This window comes from Mustela nivalis (assembly GCF_964662115.1).
Source record: "Mustela nivalis genome assembly, chromosome: 8".
Classification (NCBI taxonomy): Eukaryota; Metazoa; Chordata; class Mammalia; order Carnivora; family Mustelidae; genus Mustela; species Mustela nivalis.
In genome coordinates this window covers 25,151,345-25,158,683 of record NC_139027.1, presented here as the reverse complement: position 1 = coordinate 25,158,683, position 7,339 = coordinate 25,151,345, and positions in this window count along the sequence as shown.

Below are 7,339 nucleotides of genomic sequence, written 5' to 3'. Positions count from 1 at the left end.
TAGTTAATGACACATACTACTCCAGAGAATTAAGGTAATAATGTAGGCTTCCAAAGAAAAACATTTTTACATAGTCTGTTTATATATTATTAATGATGAAATAAATGTATCTTCGGTCCCTAGAGCAGGAGTGATCTTTCATTCCTTGGCATCCTAGTGTTGAGTCTCTGACCTCTGGATTCCCACTTGCTAAGTCTCTGCTATTCCCTTGTGCTTAATATTGACTGTGCCAATATACCTCTGCCAATTTTTTTGTATAGTAAGAATATGGGAAAGAGAGTCAGAAAGACGGGTTTGGTATTCTGGTTCTGCTAGTTCTTAGCTGTGCAATATGCAACAAGTTGTTTTTTTTTTTTTTAAAGATTTTATTTATTTATTTGACAGACAGAGATCACAAGCCAGCAGAGAGGCAGGTGGGGGGGGGGGTCGGGGAGCAGGCTCCCCGCCGAGTAGAGAGCCCTATGTGGGGCTTGATCCCAGGACCCGGAGACCATGACCTGAGCTGAAGGCAGAGGCTTTAACCCATTGAGCCACCCAGGCGCCCCTGCAACAAGTTTTTTAATCAGTTAATTCCTCTGTAAAATGGGTGGACTAAGAATTAAATTTCCAAAATGAAAGAATTCACTTAGAACCTCCAGCATAATACCTGAGATAGAAAAGTCCTCGATAAATTTTGTTTCTGTCCAGAAATCAGACTTTCCGGGGATTTCAGTTTTGAGTCATCTCAATCCACATTTCCTGCCTCTTGGAATTACATCCCAGGCAAACCCATTTTCTGAAGTGACCACTTCCTAAATCTGTCTCAAGAGAAATAGTGCCTGGCTGTGATCCTGGCCTTATAGTCCCGCTGGACTGAAGATCCTAACCGGTCATTTAACCCACAGTGTGATGGCCTCCCAATTTTCAGATGGTAAGAACTTGCAGGACACTTAATCTCAAAGGGAATCTGGTCCAGTTTCACCAGGACAAAAAGGAGGAGGTGAGTACTGTGCTAACTAATCCAGGACATTTGGTCACCTTATCACTTTAACCCATTAATTTATTTACCAAGTGACTATCACCAGACAGTTTTTTTTGGCTATTTTAGCCCGACTTCTCTTCTGAGGAATTCCTCAGACCTTCAGCTTGAGAGACGCTGGATTATTTGAAGTAGAGACCAACGATAGATATTAAGGACCTCTTTTCAATTAAAAGTAAAATAAAATGGCACACTTAGAGTCAAGAGATTACGGATTTTGAAAAAGGCAGAAAACAAGAGAGAAACAAAAGACAGGGCTGGAGGTAAAGGAGAAGTAGAGTAACAACTGGGGGTATTATTATCCTACAGTTGTGTTACTAAGAGAAAACATATTTGTGGGCAATTAATCACTTCTCATTATTCAATCCACATTGTCATGCACATTATTCACTTATTTGTTCATCAAATAGATATAAACCACAGTCAGGATGCCGGGCAATGAGTAAAATGACAAGATTATAGTAAGGAATAAAATCAGATTTATGATCTGGTATAGGAGCTTAAAAACTCAAGCAGCAACCAGCAACGGTGGTGAGACGCAGAACGTATAGAAGTTTCAGGTGTGGCTGTGCAATTTAGAAGTATATGTATGATATGAATGATGAAGATTATGAAAAATGGGGGGGTAGCACCCCCTTAATAAATGGGACATCCTGTTACTTAGCTCTAGCTGATTGTTGCCTTTCAAGAATGTGTGGCATACTGGTTTCAAGAGAAACCAGAATTCTGAATTTTTGTGTGGAATCTATGGGTGAGGAGATATTGGCTTAAAATTTAAAAACAAACAATCCAAAACTGAGACACCAGTTTGAGATTCTCTCGTTTCCAGAGGATTTATTCCTAGTGAAAGTGTGAGTGAGCTCATGGTTTTGAAACAGTAGTAGATGTAAGAGTATAAATTGTCACCTAACCTGCTCAACTTGATTTTTAAAGCTTTGATGCTGTGGAGGCATAAGAAGAGGCAGTTAATACAGAATATGAAATGAATGCCCTAGAATAGCAGTCCAAATTCTCAGAGGCTGTATTCAGTCATCACTGTAAGTACTTCATTATAGAAGCAGAGTGTTACATTTCTATGTTTATGGTGGCCAGGGCATGTTTACTCTAGCATACATCAAAAGCAGGGTAATGGAAACTGGTAGCACCGGGTGAATGTTGGGCATGTAACCGGAGTTGTCTATTTTCAAGAGTGGTTTCTACCAACTGCAGTGATTTCAGAAAGCCTTCTTTATCCTGAGATCCTCCTCTCTACCTGGTCAGGTAAGCTCAAATCCTATATTCTGGTAAGGGTATCAAAGTTTCTCCATTTAGGGGCGCCTGGGTGGCTCAGTGGGTTAAGCCTCTGCCTTCGGCTCAGGTCATGATCTCAGGGTCCTGGGATCGAGCCCCGCATCGGGCTCTCCGCTTGGTGGGGAGTCTACTTCCCCCCTCTCTCTCTCTGCCTGCTTCTCTGCCTCCTTGTGATCTCTGTCTGTCAAATAAATATATAATCTTAAAAAAAAAAAGTTTCTCCATTTACTCTCCTCTTTAGTGTTTCAGTTTGTATTATGGCCTCCTACTCCTCCCAGCTTTACTTAAATACTTTGTCTTTGTTAATACTGCTCCAAAGACCCCTACTTACATATATCTCAGCCTCATCTGAACTTCTTCAGAATTTATGCTCTGTGTCAGTCAACTTAACCGTTATTCAGTTACTATACTGTCATTTAAATATATCACATATATATGTATATATATCTAATGTAAATGAACTAGAATACAAATATATGAGGGCAGGAATTGTAATTTATATTTACCCTAAATTCCCCAACTTTTAAGATCCCCAAGATCACGTTCTTGGTGATTTGCTAGAAGGACTCATTGGACTCAGAATATAGTCACACTTACAGCAATGATTTATTACAGCAAAAGAATACAAAGCAAAAGCAAAATTAACAAAGGGAAAAGGCACATGGGGCAAAGTCTGGAGAAAACTAAGCTCCAGCTTCTCAGAATCTTCACTCAGTAGCACACAGGACACACTAAATTCCTCCAGCAATGAGTTCTGACAACATGTGTATAATACTGTCTACCATAACTCTCATCACAAACTCAGTGCTTGGGTTTTTATTGGGGCTGATCATGTAGGCACCCTCTTACTAAGGTGTTCATATAGAGCACCTTAAATTCCAGACTCATAGAAGGAAAGCAGATGTTTAGAAGAAAATACTGGGTTTGCACAAACAGTTTAAGCTACCGTCGTCATTTAGGGAAACTTTTGTATTTGTGTAGGGAGCTGGTTATCATTCAAATTCCCAGATACCAACCAACCTTGCAAGCAGGCCTTTCTAAGCACAGCAGTCTCAGCCTGCTCTGTCAACTCTTTTCTGCACATCACCCACATAAATACTTGGGTGAAAGGAAGGATGAACTGGAAGATTTTTCTTTTAATACTATCATACAACTGATTAGACTCATTATTCACATAAATATTCTTCCCCAATACTGTATATGTTATGTATAACTACATATTTTCCAATTACAGAAAACTTATCTAAATATTTGTATCCTTTTTATTTTAATTAATTTTTTAGTGGGATTGAGAGCATGTAAACGGGATGGGGGGAAGGTAGAGGGAAAGGGAGAGAGAGACTCTTAAGCAGGCTACAGACCCAGCACGAGCCCAGCAAGGAAATCCACCCCTCTACCCTGAGATTATGACTTGAGTTGAAGTCAAGAGCTGGATGCTTAACTGAGTCACCCGCGTGCCCCTACCCTTTTTATTTTAAAGCAAATTTATGCTTTGGGGGGAAAAAAGTTCAAGAAATATACAAGTTTGGAAAAGGCAAAGACTTTTCCTCAACATTATCCCTCTCAATATTTTGTTTTATATCTCACCAGACTCTTTGTTATGCACATACAAATATATACACGCAAAACCAGATTATACTATAGAGATTTTCCTGCAATACGCATTTTTTTCCACATAAAATTAGGTAGCAAGTACTTTCCATACCAGTATCTATAGATCTTTTCAATTTTTTCCAGGGGTTTCACAGTAGCCCATTGTATTGAGATATAATTTAACTTATTCCCAATATTTTCCCGCTAAAAACTATGGTATGATAAGTATCCTTCTATTCACACATTTTTGTATTTCTATGAGATAAAGTCCTATAAGTAGAAATGCTTTGTCAAAGTGAATATTCTGTTTTAGTCTATCCTTTTTATGGTAAGCTGTACATAACCTGTAGCAGTTTTTGTTTTTGTTTTTTGAGAGAGAGAGAGAGAGAGGAGGGGCAGAAGAGAGGGAGAGAGAATCCTAAGCCCCTTGAGTCATGGGGCTCAGTCTCACAACCATGAGATAATGACCTTAGCTGAAATCAATGGTTGAGCACTTAACCAACTGAACCATCCAGGCACCCCAACAGTAAATATTTTTTGACTGAGTATTCAGCATCCATTCCCTTTCTGACCCATTCTAAGGTTTTCTCTTGTAGAACTGATCCTCTCCCATTTATCTAATGTTCATACAATTCAGGTGGGATCAACTACTACCAGGTCACATCCTTGTCATTGTTCAGGAATGGGCAGTAATTCAAGACTGAGCTAGTCAGCACATGACATCCACCTTATCAAAAGAACTGATTCAAGATGGATATATCAAAGCAAAGGTCAGACTTTTGGTACATGGGTAGACCTAAGGGAAGTGATGCTTTCTGTCTTTGCATGTGAAAAAGAAAGCATGTTTTCCTGAGTACTTCTAGCAATGATCTCTTCACCATGAGAAAGCAGCCTGAGAATGAATAATACAGCCTGATAATACAGAAGAGATGAAGGCAAGAAAATTGTAGAGAGACAGTATAACAGCCACAACTAAACCTTCTTAGATACCCAGTTTACTACTGGGATTTTCAGTTGTAACTCAGAAAGTCTTACTTGTTTAACAAACTGGAGTTGGGATTTGTTGCTGGAATCCCAAAGCATACTAACTAATACACTTTTTCTCTAGGCATATTCTAGGAGCACAGTCTTTGGAATTAGGTGGTGCTGGGTTGAAATTTCAACTAGCCATGGAGTGCTTGGGAGGCTCAGTTGGTTAAGCACCTGCCTTCGGCTCAGGTCATGATTCCAGGGTCCAGCGATTGAGTCCCATGTCAGGCTCCCTGCTCAGCGGGGAGCCTGCTTCTCCCTTTGCCTCTCCCACTGCTTGTATCCCCTCTCTTGATGTCTCTCTTTGTCAAATAAATAAATAAAATCTTTTAAAAAATTTAAAAAGCTCATTTGGCATGTTCTTTGTTATACCAACATTTCTGAGATGATGAAGTGGTAAGAATGCTTGGGCATGGGGTTTGGTAGTGGACACAGGGAACTATGGGTAAAGCAGTTGTTTTCTTGTATCAGCCCCCAAAAGATACTTCCTTCGAAAATGATTAGCCAAACCTGGAATATGTATTTGCAGGTCTTCCTCAGAGGCGGTTGGTGTCCCTCCCCACAGACCATTCTCAGAGGGCCTAATTACACTCAATAAATTCTATATCTTCCTTTGCAAAGACAGTTGTGTTTGTGTGTATTAATGTGTGCTGAATCATGTTCTTATTTGAGCGCGTTCTCACAAATTAATTAAAAGAAAAAAGAATAGGAACAAAAAAGGTAGGATATTATGATAATGAAGCAGTAGTTAGGTACAGATAAAGCAGAATGTCTCACATACTCATATAGTTTCGCACAAAGCAGTTTCATCTATTTTATCTAATTTGATCCTCTTCATGAAGAATTGTTATCCTCATCCACATGTGGATTCTTCTTCTTCCCCCATTCTTCTTTTTCTGAAGCACAGAAGAGTTGAATTATTTGCTTACTTCCACATGGTAAAGAGTGAAGGAACTAGGTTCTAATACTCATCTAATCCCAAATCAAGTGGTTTTTTTTTTTTTTTACTATACATACTGTATTATTCCTAAATAAGTATTATCTAATAGATTAATGTTTTTTTTTAAAAAAAGATTTTATTTATTTATTTGACAGACAGATTACAAGTAGACAGAGAGGCAAGCAGAGAGAGGAAGGGAAGCAGGCTCCCCGCTGAGCAGAGAGCCCGATGCAGGGCTCAATCCCAGGACCCTGGAATCATGACCTGAGCCGAAAGCAGAGGCTTTAACCCACTGAGCCACCCAGGCGCCCCTAGGTTAATGTTTTATAAATGGAATTTGCATCAAGTCTATAAAAAGGGGGTCAAGCACAATAATTTTTCTTTATTATTCTAGATTCTAGAATTCTAGTTCTAGAATCTCTAAATTACCATCTCCCTAAAACCCCAAGAAAGACAGAAGTCGGAGTTGTGCTTTGGTGCGAGTCCTTGCCTTCCCTAAGAATTCACTTCTTTTGAAAAAATATTTATTGAATACAAGAAACAAATATGAAGATGAATATAATAAGATTTTTGCCTTGCAGAACTAAAATATCTGACTTTAACTGCAAACAATATATAAGGCAGAATGAGATAAGTGCTATAATAAAAAGACATAATAGAAGCAGATGAGGGGAGTCATAAACCAGGTTTAGTATGACAAGTCCATACAAGAGTTCTTCTCATTCTTTTAATTTATCCCTCTCTAGAGAATGCACATTATTGCAAATTTCTGTCATAATCATTGTTCCCAGGGCCCATTCTCTTTAGAATCTTTAACTTCATATAAGAACTCAGCATTCTGGGGCGCCTGGGTGGCTCAGTGGGTTAAGCCGCTGCCTTCGGCTCAGGTCATGATCTCAGGGTCTGCTCAGCAGGGAGCCTGCTTCCTCCTCTCTATCTCTGCCTGCCTCTCTGCCTACTTGTAATCTCTCTCTGTCAAATAAATAAATAAAATCTTAAAAAAAAAAAAAGAACTCAGCATTCTGCAGTATCTCCAATTAACTTTATACTTCCTATGATTTTCTTGCTAATCCATTTACATCATTTCTAGCTGTCATTTTCCCCCTCCCATCTCTCCTCTGTGATGGTTTGTTCTCTGAATTTTTCAATAAGTTGTAAATGTAAAACATTTGGTGAAAAATTTTTGTAAACCACACTTATAAGTCTTTTTTTAGATTGAGAGAAACCTGGTTGGTAGTTCATTATTCTGTGCTGCTTCCTTTAGTAATCATATATGCATGTATCTTATACACACACACATACATACATAAACATATGTAGTCTTTAGTAGTGTCATCTGTATTTGGCTTTGACTGTGAATCAAATACATACATGTTGTAAACTTTCTGATGTAATAGGCACTGTGTGAAGTACTAAGTCATATAAAATAAGGTCCCTATCTGGAAGAAGCTCCGTCTAGCTTCCCATTT